Source organism: Oncorhynchus gorbuscha, linkage group LG01, assembly GCF_021184085.1.
Source record: "Oncorhynchus gorbuscha isolate QuinsamMale2020 ecotype Even-year linkage group LG01, OgorEven_v1.0, whole genome shotgun sequence".
Taxonomy (NCBI): Eukaryota; Metazoa; Chordata; class Actinopteri; order Salmoniformes; family Salmonidae; genus Oncorhynchus; species Oncorhynchus gorbuscha.
In genome coordinates this window covers 84061271-84077214 of record NC_060173.1, presented here as the reverse complement: position 1 = coordinate 84077214, position 15944 = coordinate 84061271, and the positions used below count along the sequence as shown (strand labels likewise).

Genomic DNA, 15944 nt, shown 5'->3' with positions numbered 1-15944 from the left:
ATTTGAGTTCCTGTATGTTTCTTTCATCACACCATGTTTCGTTAGTCATGAGGCATACGCACCCGCCACTCTTCTTACCAGAATGATGTTTGTTTCTGTCGGCGCGATGCGTGGAGAAACCCGTTGGCTGCAGCGCCCCGGATAGCGTCTTCCCAGTGAGCCATGTTTCCGTGAAGCAGAGGACGTTACAGTCTCTGATATCCCTCTGGAATGCTACCTTTGCTCGGATTTCATCAACCTTGTTGTCAAGAGACTGGACATTGGCAAGAAGAATGCTAGGGAGTGGTGCGCGATGTGCCCGTGTCCGGAGTCTGACCAGAAGACCGCTACGTTTCTCTCTTTTACGAAGTCGTTTTTTGGGGGGTCGCTGCATGGAATCAATTCCGTTGACCTGTTTGTAAGGCAGAACACAGGATCCGCGTCGCGGAAAACATATTCTTGGTCGTACTGATGGTGAGTTGACGCTGATCTTATATTCAGTAGTTCTTCTCGACTGTATGTGATGAAACCTAAGATGACCCGGAGTACTAATGTAAGAAATAACACGTAAAAAAACAAAAAACTGCATAGTTTCCTAGGAACGCAAAGCGAGGCGGCCATCTCTGTCGGTGCCGGAAATAGTTCTAGTTTCGCTCCGCCTGGCTGAGCTTCCTTGAGAAGAAGGCACAGGGTCGGAGCTTCGGTGGCGTACCCAAGCGCTGAAAGAGCACCGTTCCTATCCCAGCCTCGGACGAGTCCACCTCCACTGTGAACTCTAAAGAGGGATCCGGATGGGCCAGCACGGGAGCCGAGGTAAACAGATCCCTCAGGTAACCAAAAGCCCTGTCTGCCTCAGCCGACCACTGCAAACGTACCGGGCCCCCCTTCAGCAGTGAGGTAATGGGAGCCGCTACCTGACCAAAACCTGGAATAAACCTCCGGTAGTAGTTGGCTAACCCTAGAAACCGCTGCCCTCCTTTACTGGACCGAAACCGTGGTGGGAGTCGGCCAATTACGCACGGCTGAAATGTGGTCACTCTCCATCTCCACCCCTGAGGTGGAAATGTGGTACCCTAGGAAGGAGACGGACTGCTGGAAGAACAGGCATTTCTCAGCCTTGACGTACATGTCATGCTCCAGCAGTCGACCAAGCACCCTGTGCACCAAGGACACATGCTTGGCGCGTGCAGCGGAGTATATCAGAATGTCATCGATATACACCACTACACCCTGCCCGTGCAGGTCCCTGAAAATCTCGTCCACAAAGGCTTGGAAGACTGACGGAGCATTCATCAACCTGTACGGCATGACGAGGTACTCATAATGCCCTGAGATGGTACTGAACGCTGTCTTCCACTCATCTCCTTCCTGGATACGCACCAGGTTGTAAGCGCTCCTGAGATCTAGTTTCGTGAAGAAGCGCCCTGTGCATTGACTCAATCGCTGTGGCTGTGAGAGGTAGCAGGTAACTGTACTTCACAGTGATCTGGTTAAGAGCTCGATAATCAATACATGGGCGCAGACCTCCCTCCTTCTTCACAAAAAAATAAACTTGAGGAGGCGGGTGAAGTGGAGGACCAAATGTACCCCTGACGCAGGGATTCGGAGACATATGTTTCCATATCCGCCGTCTCCCGCTGTGACAGGGGATACATGTAACTCCTGGGAAGTGTCGCATCTACCAGGAGATTTTACGCACAATCCCCCTGACGATGGGGTGGTAATTGAGTCACCTTCTTTTGGAAGAAGGTGAGAGACAAATCGGAATATTCAGGGGGAAGGGTCTGGACTTTCCACCGTAGTAGCACCAAAAGAAACCCCTAAACACCTCCCAGAGCACTCTCGCGACCACCCCATGAGAGCCCTCCGTTGCCATGAAACAGTTGCCATGACAGGCTAACCAGGGTAGGCCTAGCACCACGGGAAACGCAGGAGAGTCAATGAGGAAGAGACTGATTCTCTCCTTGTGACCCCAATGCATCACCATGCCCAGGGGAGCGGTGGCCTCCCTAATCAACCCTGACCCCAATGGTCGACTGTCTAAGGCATGAACTGGGAAGGGCATAGCCACTGGAACAATGGGGATCCCTAAACTATGGGCCAATGATCTGTCTATGAAATTCCCAGCTGCGCCTGAATAGACGAGCGCCTTATGCTGGGAATGCAGGGAAAACTCAGGAAAAGTAACATACAAAAACATGTGTGCAACAGAGGGCTCTGGGTGAGAATGGTGCCGGCTCACCTGGGGTGACGCCAGAGTGCCCTGCCTGTTGCGTCGACCCCAAGAGGAACCAACACGGCACCGACCGGTAGTGTGACCTCTGCGGCCACAGATGGTGCACGTGACGGAACCTCCTCCGGTCTCCCTGAGCGCAGCTCCTCCCAGCTCAATGGGCATCGGAGTGGTGGTGCTGGGGGACGGAACCTCCTCCGGTCTCCCTGAGCGCAGCTCCTCCCAGCTCCATGGGCATCAGAGTGGTGGTGCTGGGGGACGGAACCTCCTCCGGTCTCCCTGAGCGCAGCTCCTCCCAGCTCCATGGGCATCGGAGTGGTGGTGCTGAGGGACGGAACCTCCTCCGGTCTCCCTGAGCGCAGCTCCTCCCAGCTCCATGGGCATCGGAGTGGTGGTGCTGAGGGACGGAACCTCCTCCGGTCTCCCTGAGCGCAGCTCCTCCCAGCTCCATGGGCATCGGAGTGGTGGTGCTGGAGGACGGAACCTCCTCCGGTCTCCCTGAGCGCAGCTCCTCCCAGCTCCATGGGCATCGGAGTGGTGGTGCTGGGGGACGGAACCTCCTCCGGTCTCCCTGAGCGCAGCTCCTCCCAGCTCCATGGGCATCGGAGTGGTGGTGCTGAGGGACGGAACCTCCTCCGGTCTCCCTGAGCGCAGCTCCTCCCAGCTCCATGGGCATCGGAGTGGTGGTGCTGAGGGACGGAACCTCCTCCGGTCTCCCTGAGCGCAGCTCCTCCCAGCTCCATGGGCATCGGAGTGGTGGTGCTAGGGGACGGAACCTCCTCCGGTCTCCCTGAGCGCAGCACCTCCCAGCTCCATGGGGATCGGAGTGGTGGTGCTGGGGGACGGAACCTCCTCCGGTCTCCCTGAGCGCAGCTCCTCCCAGCTCCATGGGCATCGGAGTGGTGGTGCTGAGGGATGGAACCGACAGACCCCGCTCTGGACGTCTGTGGGTATCTAGCAGGTTATCCAGCCGAATGGACAGGTCCACCAGCTGGTCGAAGGTGAGGGTGGTGTCCCTGCAGGCCAATTCCCGACGGACATCCTCGTGCAAACTGCAGCAGTAGTGGTCGATCAGGGCCCCGCCCCGGTGGCCAGGTATCCGAAAGTCCATTGCGTACTCCTGGGCGCTCCTGCCTCAGATGGAAGAGACATTCACCCGCCACTCTACCCTCGGGCGGGTGGTCGAAGACGGGTGGAATCCTGGACCATCCTTGAAATGGTCCAGAGCCGCAACTCCTTCTCTCCACACGCCGTTGGCCCACTCCAGGGCTTTTCCCGAGAGGCACGAGACTAGGGCGGACACCCTCTCACGGCCTGAAGGAGCCTGGTGGATGGTTGTCAGGTATAGATCCAGCTGCAACAGGAAACCCTGGCAGCGTGCAGCCGTCCCATCGTACTCCCGGGGAAGAGCGAGACGAATCCCACTGGGACCGGGTGCAGGGGGGGTGCCGAGATGGTGGAGCATCGCCGTATGCTCCCGGATGTGCTCCTTGACCCCTATACCAGGGGCACCTGCTCCTGCTGACTCCATATTCGGGTGAGGAATTATGTAAGAGGTCAATATAACTGTTTATTAGTAACTATTTACTATTGAGTCAGTCCTAGCTCGCTCATTAATGTCTTCATCAAAATGACTTATGCCATAGTTTGTATAAGTTGTAACAAGTTGTCCAGCATAGCAAATTCTCACTGGTACCCTAGTTTATAGAAAGACCACTATACAAGCATGCTGAGACATAACAATGTTATGGTGTTGTCTAGGATTATTATCGTCACATTTCAGAGAGATCTGTTGTGAAAACCTGTTGCAAAACTAATATTGGAAATGTTTTTTTTTCACCATGTGATGAGTTGGTCTCTACGTGTTACAAAAACAGCACGCTTAGTGATGACAGATTAATCTATGCGAGCATGCAGAGATGTCAAGCTATGTTGACGTTGTCAAGGACAAAGTATTATCAACACATAGTAACACTGTTTGTTCTGATGTTTCAAATAACAGTTGTCATATTGTGAGGGACTTCTCTATTGTCGAACCATTACATCATCTGCCACTTTGCGCTATTACGAAACTGACAACTGAGCGCTATAGGTCCACAGAGATATTGTTGTTTTGATGTTGTCAAGGACAACGATCATATCTAATCCACACAGTGGAGGAACCCCAGAAACACGGGGGAAAACCACATTCTCTGGTTGATGCAATCGACAGTACGACAACAGGAACAATAAGCTACACTTCTACAGGCACCTCACTTATACTGTTGGCTTAATTCTTATAATAAAGTTCAGCGCTCGATAAGTCAATACACACCGATAACGTTGCGTAAATCACACATACTGGAAGGATGTTTCATTTATAAACCTGCAGTATGGCACACAGAGACACACAAGCATCCACCCTTAAATGATACCCTATTTCCTGTATAGTGCAATACCTTTGACCAGAGTGCTATGCCGAGAACAGAAATATTTATCTATCAAAGCAAGATAAACAGCAATGTTCAAATCAAATCAAATCTTATTTGTCACACGCTTTGTAAACAACAGGTGTAGACTAACAGTGTGATGCGTACCTACTTACCTACTTCCCAAATGCAGAGAGAAACATTTGAAAATAATAGAAACATAATAACACAAGGATAAATACACAATGAGTAAGAATTTACAAGTCTATGACTTGGGTGCCTGGAGTCTTTGACAATTTTTAGGGCCTTCCTGTGACAGCGCCTGGTACAGAGGTCCTGGATGTCAGGGAGCTCGACACAAGTGATGTACTAGGCCGTACACACTACCCTCTGCAGCGCCTTGCAGTTGCCATACCAAGCGGTGATGCAGCCAGTCAAGATGCTCTCAATGGGGCAGCTGTATAATTCTTAGAGTATCTGAGGGCCCATGCCAAATCTTTTCAGACTCCTGAGGGGGAAGGCGTTGTTGTGTTATCTTCATGACTGTGTTGGTGTATGTGGGCCATGTTAATTCCTTAGTGATGTGGACACCACTATAGCCCTGTTGATGTGGATGGGGTCATGCTAGGCCCTCCATTCCCTGTAGTCCACAATCAGCTCCTTTGTCTTGCTGACATTGAGGGAGAGAGGCACCACACTGCCAGGTCACTGACCTTCTCCCTATAGGCTGTCTCAACGTCGTCGATGATCAGTCCTACCATCATTGGGTCATCAACCAACTTTAATTATGGTGTTTGAGTCATTGCAGCTACGCAGTCACCACCTGGGGGTGGCCCGTCAGGAAGTCCAGGATCCAGTTGCAGAGGGAGGTGTTCAGTCCCAGGGTCCTGAGCTTAGTGATGAGCTTGGAGGGCCCTATGGTGTTTAATGCTGAGCTGTAGTCACTGAACTGCATTCTCACATATGTGTTCCTCTTGTCAAGGTGGGAGAGGGCAGTGTGGAGTGCAATAGAGATTACGTAATCTGTGGATCTGTTGGGGCGGTATTCAGTTTTACATTTTTTATTTAATTTACATTTTAAATTTTACTTCCCAATTTTGTGGTATCCAATTGTTAGTAATTACTATTTTGTCTCATCACTACAACTCCGTACGGGCTCGGGAGAGACGAAGGTCGAAAGCCATGCGTCCTCCGAAACACAACCCAACCAAGCCGCACTCGGATGATGGTGTTGATGTGAGTCATGACCAGCCTTTCAAAGCATTTCATGGCTACAGATGTGAGTGCTATGTGGAGATAGTCATTTAGACAGGTTACCTTGGCATTCTCGGGCACAGGAACTGTGGTGGCCTGCTTGAAATGTGTTGGTATTACAGACTGGGTCAGTGAGAGGTTGAAAATGTCATAGAAGACACTTGCCAGCTGGTCAGCACATGCTCTGAGTGCACGTCCTGGTAATCCATTGGGCCCCACGGCCATGTGAATTTGAACCTGTTTATACGTCTTACTCACATTGTCTATGGAGCGCGAGATCACACAGTCATCCGGAACAACTAGGTCTATAATCAATAGCCTAACAGTTAATATGCATTGCTTTATAAATCATCCATATATACTGTATCTACAGAATCAAGACAGATCCTTCTTCTGTTGCCTGTTTGTTTGTTTAATAATACTGATTCCGTGAGCACCAAGCCTCATGCACCCGCAAAATGTTGGATAAAGCAATTCCACAAATTAGTCTGTTTTAATCTTTGCTATGCTGTAACAATGGCTTTACAATTGTTTCTTGTTAAAACAGCCTCTCTGGTACGACTTATAATTTACTGAGTGTTGTTTACACTGTTCCAAATGGGTAGAAAAAGGATATTGCAATCTAACAGCACTTGTTTGCCATAATATGCATGTAGCTCTCACTCTCATAACCGTCTTTTTATTGATCTCTTTCTTATTGTTATTAGTACAATTATTATTCATATCATCATTATAATGTCATTATCAAATCAAATTGTATTGGTCACATACACATATTCAAAATGTGTTATTGCGGGTGTAGCGAAATGCCTGTGTTCCTAGCTCCAACAGTGCAGCAGTGTCAAACAATTCACAACAATACACACAGATCTAAAACTAAAAGAATGGAATTGAGGAATATATACATATTAGGACGAGCAATGTCGCATTGACTAAAATACAGTAGAATACAGTGTACAGTGCATTTGGCAAGTATTCAGAACCCTTGAATTGTTCCACATTTTGCTTTGTTACAGCCTTGTTCTAAAGCGGATGAAATCGTTTTAACCCCTCGTCAGTCTACACACAATACCTCATAACGACAAAGCAAAAATAAGTTTCAGAAATGTTTGCTAATTAAAAAAATATAATATAAGATTTACATAAGTCAATCCTAGCGTCGTCCGGGTTTGGCCGGGGTAGGCCATCATTGTAAATAAGACTTTCTCCTTAACTGACTTGACTAGTTTAATTAAAATTAAATATAATATAAGTACAAATAAATTAAGTATTCAAACCCTTTACTCAGTAGTTTGTTGAAGCACCTTTGGCAGGAATTACAGCCTCGAGTCTTCTTGGGTATGACGCTACAAGCTTGGCACACCTGTATTTGGGGAGTTTCTCCCATTCTTATCTACAGATCCTCTCAAGCTCTGTCAGGTTGGATGGGGAAATTTGCTGCACAGCTATATTCAGATCTCTCCAGAGATGTTCAATCGGGTTCAAGTCTGGTCTCTGGCTGTGCCACTCAAGGACATTTAGAGACTAGTCCACAAAGCCACTCCTGCATTGTCTTAGCTGTGTGCCAAGACAATGCAAGTATCTCTCTGTACTTTGCTCCGTTCATCTTTCCCTCGATCCTGACTAGTCTCCCAGTCCCTGCCACTGAAAAACATCCCCACAGCATGATGCTGCCACCACCATGCTTCACCGTAGGGATGGTGCCAGGTTTCCTCCAGATGTGACGCTTGGCATTCAGGCCAAAGAGTTCAATCTTGCTTTCATCAGACCAGAGATTACTTTTTCTCATGGTCTGAGAGTCCTTTAGTGTCTTTCGGCAAACTCCAAGCGGGCTGTCATGTGCCTTTTACTGAGTGGCTTACGTCTGGCCACACTACCATAAAGGCTGATTGGTGGAGTGCTGCAGAGATGGTTGTTTTCTGGAAGGTTCCCCCATCTCCACAGAGGAACTCTGGAGCTTTGTCAGAATGACCATCAGGTTCTTGGTCACCTCCTTGACCAAGGCGCTTCTCCCCCCGAATGCTCAGTTTGGCTGGGCAGCCAGCTCTAGGAAGAGTCTTGGTGGTTCCAAACTTATTCCATTTAAGAATGATGGAGGCCACTGTGTTCTTGGGGACCTTCAATGCTGCAGAAATGTTTTGGGACCCTTCCCCAGATCTGTGGCTCGGACAATTCCTTCGACCCCATGGCTTGGTTTTTGCTCTGACATACACAATCAACTGTGGGACCTTATATAGACAGGTGATTGCTTTCAAATCATGTCCAATCAATTTAATTTATCACAGGTGGACTCCAATCAAGTTGTAGAAACATCTCAAGGATGATCAATGGAAGCAGAATGCACATAAGCTCAATTTTGAGTCTCATAGCAAAAGGTCTGAATACTTATGTAAATAAGCTATTTCTATTTTTATGTGTTATACATTTGCTCAAATTTATAAAAACCTGTTTTCGCTTTGTATCGTGTGTAGATTGATGAGGGGAAAAATTATTGAATCCATTTCAGAACAAGGCTGTAACGTAACAAAATGTAGAAAAGGGGAAGGGGTCTGAATAATTGTACTGTACATATGAAAATGAGTAAAGCAGTATGAAAACATGATTAAAGTGACTAGTGTTTCATTATTAAAGTGACCAGTGATCCCATGTCTATGTACATAGGGCAGGAGCCTCTAAGGTGCAGGGTTGAGTAACCGGGTGGTAGCCGGCTAGTGATTGCTATTTAACAGTCTGATGGCCTTGAGATAGAAGCTGTTTTTCAGTCTCTTGGTCTCAGCTTTGAGGGACCTGTTCTGACCTCATCTTCTGGATGATAGCGGGGTGAACAGGCCATGGCTCGGGTGGTTGATGTCCTTTATGTTCTTTTTGGCCTTCCTGTGACATTGGGTGCTGTAGGTGTCCTGGAGGGCTGGCAGTGTGCTTCCAGTGATACGTTCGGCAGACCGCACCACCTTCTGGAGAGCCCTGCGGTTGCGGGTGGTGAAGTTGCCATACCAGGCGGTGACACAGCCCGACAGGATGCTCTCAATTATGAATCTGTATAAGTTTTGGTCTTAGGGGCCAAGCCAAATTTCTTCAGCCTCCTGAGGTTGAGGAGGTGCTTCTGAGCCTTCTTCACCACACTGTCTGTGTGGGTGGACCATTTCAGATTGTCAGTGATGTGTATGCCAAGGAACTTGAAGCTTTTCACCTTCTCTACTGCAGTCCCATCGATGTGGATAGGGGGGTGCTCCCTCTGCTGACTCCTGAAGTCCACGATCAGCTTCTTTGAGGGAGAGGTTATTTTCCTGGCACCACTCCGCCAGGTTCCTCAACTCCACCTTGTAGGTTGTCTCATCATTGTTGCTAATCAGGCCTACTACTATTGTGTCGTCTGCAAACCTGATGAATGAGTTGGAGGCGTGCATGGCCACGCAGTCATTGGTAAACAGGGAGTACAGGAGGGGGTTGAGCACGCACCCTTGTGGGGCACCTGTGTTGAGGATCAACATAGTGGAGTTCTTGCTTCCTACCATCACCACCTGGGGGCGGCCCGTCAGGAAGTCCAGGACCTAGTTGCACAGGGTGGGGTTCAGACCCAGGGCCCCAAGCTTAATGATAAGCTTGAAGGGTACTATGGTGTTGAAGGCTGAGCTATAGTCAATGAACCCCAGTCTTACATAGATATTCCTCTTATCCAGATGGGATAGGGCAGTGGATCTATTGGGGCGGTATGCAAATTGAAGTGGGTCTAGGATGTCAGGTAAGGCAGAGGTGACATGATCCTTAACTAGCCTCTCAAAGCACTTCATGATGTCAGAAATGAGTGCCATGGGGCTCTTGTCATTTAGTTCAGTTACGTTCGCTTTCTTGGGTACAGGAATAATTGTGGACATCTTGAAGCAAGTGGGGACAGCAGACTGGGATAGGGAGAGATTGAATATGTACGTAAATACTCCAGCCAGCTGGTCTGCACATGCTCTGAGGATGCGGCTAGGGATGCTGTCTGGGCCGGCAGCTTTGTGAGGCTTAGTCATGGAGAACGTGAGCCCACAGTCCTTGGGAAATGGGCCGTGTTGGTGGCACTGTGTTATCCTCAAAGCGGACAAAGAATGTGTTTAGCTTGTCCGGGAGCAAGATATCTGTGTCCGCGACAAGGCTGGTTTTCCTTTTGTAATCTGTGATTTCCCATAGACTCTGCCACATACGCCTTGTGTCTGAGCCGTTGAATTGTGACTCCACGTTGTCTCTGTACTGATGTTTTGCCTGTTTGATTGCCTTGAATAACTACATTGTTTGTTCCGGGTCTACCATATTCCCAGTCAGTAATAAGCATCATCAACAGGCGGCAAATATTGGGTGTACGCGGATAAGCTGTAGAAAGAATATATGCATTCATAAGACTTGTACCTAAAAAATATAATGTTCATAAGAAGTTCCCAATGGGAACAACATTCCCAATATACACTTCCTGACAAACTCAATCACTGTGTACGTGTATACGTCAATGTTATTCTCAGAGGATACCAAGAAAATATCCCAGTCCGTGTGATCAAAACAATCTTGAAGCATGAATTCCGATTGGTTAGACTAGCGTTGAATTGACCTTAGCACAGATACTTCCTGTTGGCGTGATCTGATTTGCCGAACGGAGGGCTGGGGAGGGCCTTGTAGCCATCCCGGAAGGGGAGTAACAATGGTTGAAAGTTTTACAAGCAATGTGTTAATAGAACTTCGGTAGCGTTTTCCTAAAATGTACTTTGTTAAAATCCCCAGTTACAATAAATGCGGCCTCAGGATATGTGGTTTCAAGAGGGCCATTGTTATATTGGCTTGAGGGGGAATATACACGGCTGTGATTATAACCGAAGAGAATTATCTTGGGATGCAATACGGTCGGCATTTGATTGTTAGGTACTCTAGGTCGAGTTCCTGTACGTTATAACAATCACACCATGAGTAGTTAATCATGAAACATACATCACAGCCTTTCTTCTTCCCGGAGAGATATTTATTCCTGTCTGTGCGATGAACTGTGAACCCAGCCTGCTGTATGGACCGGGACAGTATATCCGGAGAGAGCCCTGTTTCCATGAAACCTAGTATGTTACAGTCCCTGATGTCTCTCAGGAAGGAGATCTTCACCCTGAGCTCGTCCACACTAGAAGTCCACTCAAAATACTTCTTCTCCACCGGAGCGTCTTGGAGCAGCCTCTGGGATAAGTTCAATTGCCTTGGGGGGGGTACGAACAAAGGATCCAATTCAGGAAAATCGTAATGCTGGTGAACACTGGTGAGTTACCGCCACTCTGATATCCAAACATTCTTATCATTAGTAGGCTTCGTATAGTAATAACCTTGTATAACCACCATAAAGCTGTTGGAAATATAATCATATTTGAATTTAACAGCACCTGTTTGGTACACATAATACTCACGCAATTTGAGACAGTTTGCCACAGCACACAGCAAATTTGCGGGTGTTAAAATCTCAGTGTTGAGGAAAAAGTGTTGTGAGTGTTATATCTGAGTTTTGATTTTAGTGGGGTTAAATCCAGTGGGATTGAAAGTGAAACCTGCAGTAAATAAATTAGGTGTTATTTGAATCACAGTGCAATCACCACTGCATGGTGTTGTTGTTACTCGACCGTGTTGAGCTAATTTCCATTAACTCTCTCAGAGTAAATAAGGAATTGGAGGGGCCTCATTATCATATTACCCAGCATGCTTAGTTGCAGGTTGCGTATTAGTATAGCTTGTTTTAATATCTGTTTCTGCATGCACCTTGATTAATTGATCTTATGATACACAAAGATAAATAACATACATTTTTCTAAAGTAATTAAATCTGTAAGTGGTTGGACTTATTTCACCAGTTATTGACATTTGTTCCAGTTTAGATGGTTTAATTAGCCTCATTTATCAATCTTCCCTTCCTTGTCAGTCATACTAACTGCAGTTGCTGGTGACTAAAAGTTCCAATTGTTAGCTATCCTAACTCCGGCTGGATTCCAATTGTTAGCTATCCTAACTCCGGCTGGATTCCAATTGTTAGCTATCCTAACTCCGGCTGGATTCCAATTGTTAGCTATCCTAACTCAGGCTGGATTCCAATTGTTAAGCTATCCTAACTCCGGCTGGATTCCAATTGCAATTATATAACACTTTGCAAGCCAGAATAATGTGACTTGCTGATGTGGCAATGTGAGTTTCAGACCACTGTGTTAGGTTAAAAGTAGGCGGTCAAAGTATGATATTGTCCCCCGAAAAGTTATGTATTGTCATAAATAATGACGTTTGTATGATAAAATATGAACTTAGGTACTTGGTGAAGGCAACAGGACTGAAAACCATTGAATATAGAAACCTTCCCATATTTAGTTCCTGAGTAAGAGACTTATCTATTCAAGCAAGAGAAACAATTTTTCCATGTGATGAGTAGGTCTCTACATGTTACAAAAACAGCACGCTTAGTGACGACAGATTAATCTATGCGAGCATGCAGAGATGTCAAGCTATGTTGATGTTGTCAAGGACAAAGTATTATCAACACATAGTAACACTGTTTGTTAAAATAACAGTTGTCATATTGTCAGGGACTTCTCTATATTACCATCTGCAACTTTAAGATTGTCACTTTGGGTTATTACGAAACTGGCATATATATATGACAACTGGACAGTTTTGCACAGAGATATAAGGTTGTTTTGATGTTGTCAGGGACAACGGCCCTATTTAATTCACACGGTGGAGGAACCCCCAGAAACAAAGGGGCAAACCACATCCTCTTGATGATGTAAACGACAGTACGGCTACAGGAACAATAAGCTACACTTCTACAGGCACTTCAAAGGTCAAATAGGGGGTGCTGATATGTGTCCTGTTTCACTGCATGTACACGTGGGTAACCTGCACGAGTGTGAGGTGTGACATGGAAATGTGTTTCTTGCATATCTAAACTCCCTGAGAGAGTGGGGTCACAGCCAGGGATTTATCCTGTTTGAGTCGCTCTTATACTAAAGTTGAGCTTACGATAAGTCAATACACACCGATAAGGTTGGGTAAATCATACATACTGTACGGATGTTTCATTTATAAAGCATCAGTATGGCACACAGAGACACCCCCCCACACACAATGCTACAGGGTCAAACTCTGTGTGTGTGTGTATGCCTTCTCCACTCCTCACTAAAGGTTTGTATGTTCCAGGTCTGCTAACCAACAAGGTTACTGAGTAGCCACAGCAGGTCAAACAATGACTTTTCAATAGGGTGATATATACTGTATGTTAATCACGTGGCTGAACCTATAACTACATGGTGGACTCAGGTCCCGTTGAGAGCGAAGGAAGTTTAAACTATTCAAAATATGATTCCTTATTGGGAGGAAGGACTGCTTATTATAGAGCTACATCAGCAGTAGGCTACATGGTTGTTAGGGTAAAGATTTGAGTAGAGTATAGACAAAGATATTTAGAACTACCCGAAGATAGTCCATCTGTGTCTTTTTCAACGGGAGATAATGAAGCATAGTGGGCAGAACAAACAAGGAAGTGGGCAGAGCCAAGAACGAGCTAGCAAGATCCTATTGCCGAGCTCCAGTGAATGCCTTCGCTGTGATGTGCGTGTGCAATAACTCAATTCGCCCTTGCACTCCTAGTAAACAATGCAAGTTTTAGAAACCTTGGCAAAGGGTCACGTCTACAAAATTTCGTGCACTATATTTGGAACAGATTCTAGTTTAGGGAACAGAAAGCTGTATTGAGATCGGGCTTTTTTTATGAGAAAACCAGCAGAATGTTGTCCCAGTTCCAACTCGCTCCATCTTCTCCCACGCCCGGCTACTGGGCTTCCTCTCATTACCATATTTGGTGAGGAGTGGAAATTCCAACCAGATTCAGATTTATACATCCAGTGTAACATCTGGCTCCCTGTTATATCGGTGGTATAGGGTTATATCATCAGTAGGCTACATGCTTGGTATGTTAGGGGATCTGAGGGATGTGCTGAAACCTGATCTGATAATCTGCTTATTAAGGTGGTCAGTCTGTCAGCAGTCTGTCAGTAATAGTCTGTCTGTCTTTAGGCCAGTCTGTCTGTCAACAGTGTGGTTCATTAGATTCTCCTCAGACTGCACTGTAAGGTCTCTGTCTCTCTCTGTCAGTCTGTGTGTGTGACTTCACAGTGAGGTGAAGATCTCAAAGAGAGCCTGTCAGAGGCAGGTGTCAGGTGGGTTGTGTGTCATACCTGGCTTGGTATGCGTGTGTAAGTGTGTGTGCATTCTCACAATTAAGTATACTGTACATCTCAATGAGTCTTTCAGACATCAAGCCACCTACATGTGAGATCATCAGCCAGTGCCAGGTGTCAGCAGGCTGTGTGTGTATAGCCCCCCCCTTCCATCATCAGTCTGCATGGTGGGGTCCCAGCAGCAAACACCTGTGGTGATTAGTGAGGGCTGCTATAGCAGAGCTGTCATTACTGCCTAATGAAGCAGCCATAAAACACTGGGGCTGCTGCCTCCTGTCTACACAGCCTGTGCGTGTGTGTGTGCGTGTGTGTGTGCAATGCTCAGTAATAAAGTTGCCCCGTCTCTTGTCTGTGTTCACAACTGCAGGGAAAGCCTTTATGGGTCTCTGTGTGTGTGTTGTGTGTGTGTGTGTGTTGTGTGTGTGTGTATCTGCATTAGAAGTATTTTTACAAAGGTTTTCCCAGAATCCCGTGCCTGCACCTGTGCCCTGGCATGTGTTATTGTTTGACATGATCACTTCCTCTCCATTACGAGCTTCCTGTTCCCCTGGTTTACACATTTTCTGGGCGTGTTTAACTTTAATTTAACTCGGCAAGTCAGTTAAGAACACATTCTTATTTACAATGACGGCCTACCCCGGCCAAAACCGGACGACGCTTGGCCGCCCTATGGCACTCCCAATCATGGCCGGATGTGATACAGCCTGGATTCGAACCAGGAACTGTAGTGACGCCTCTTGCACTAAGACACGGTGCCTTGGACTGCTGCGCCACTCGGGAGCCTCATTACCATCAGGAAATATGTGAGACATTTTTCCACTATGGCGGACAATTAACTGTCAATCTAGCTCTCCTATTCTATGGTAACCAGTGATCAATCAATTAACCTCCGACCAATCAATCCTGATTCCTGTTCAATGGCACTGCACGTTCACAGCAGTGTATAGTCCATAGAAGACAGGTCACATTGTGTTCCTGTGTTCCGGGACTGTACTCATTAATGTCATTTGAGCCCTGGAGCATAGAAAGCTCACAACAACAAGAGGTCAGACTATGTAACTAACCAACTGCTCCAGTTCTAGAACAAATTCAGGTCAAATAGTCACACTATCGAAGAGCAACTCCACTACAACCTACGAGTGTTAAGTGGTCGTAGTTGTTCTGTCATTGGAACTGGCTGTATTCCAGTGTGATCACTGTTTTGTCTATGGCTCTGAGAGTCTGAATAGAAAATGACATAGTGTATCTCTATGGACTAAATGACCCGGAGCCCCGTGACGTGTGTTCTGGGGAAGCCCAGAACCTAAACAGTTGTCTGAGTGGCATCTCATACACAAACAAACACAGCTATCAGCGATTGACTCACAGAACATCCCACACGTCTAGACGACTTCTCTCTCCATTACAGTCTGGGAGAGGGGCAAAAACAGCAGGCCCAGGGGAATTATTATCGTAGCGTGTGTGTGTGTCCTAGTCAATTTGTCATTGTTCCAACAGCGAGGGTGATAAACAGTGGATCAATCAAACAGCTTGTAAAGGAAGCAGACTGGACCATGTCATTACAAACAACACACTCCAGGGAGATTACTCCCCTATGAATAGAAGTTCACCCGAACCACTGATTCAGGGTCAGGTTTATGTTGACCGCCTTAATGGTTAGGGGGTAGGGTGATCTGATCCTAGATCAGTTGTCTCCATCTTACTTCCAGAAGCAGAGTGGGATGGGGTAAGCCTTGGCCTGAGGCGGGGGAAGCTGGGTTACCCTAAGGGGTGACAAGGGTTTTCTTGTACAAGGCTAACAAGGATTGTAACAGTGCATGGAAAAAGTGACCAGAAAAGAAA

At 46.8% G+C, this 15944-nt stretch overlaps 1 protein-coding gene across 1 annotated transcript in view; it reads right to left on the bottom strand.

The window, feature by feature from the left end:
- vwa8 (von Willebrand factor A domain containing 8) overlaps positions 1-15944 on the bottom strand; it is a 130165-nt gene that overhangs the window by 8979 nt on the left and 105242 nt on the right. The gene's annotated exons all lie outside the window — the stretch shown is intronic.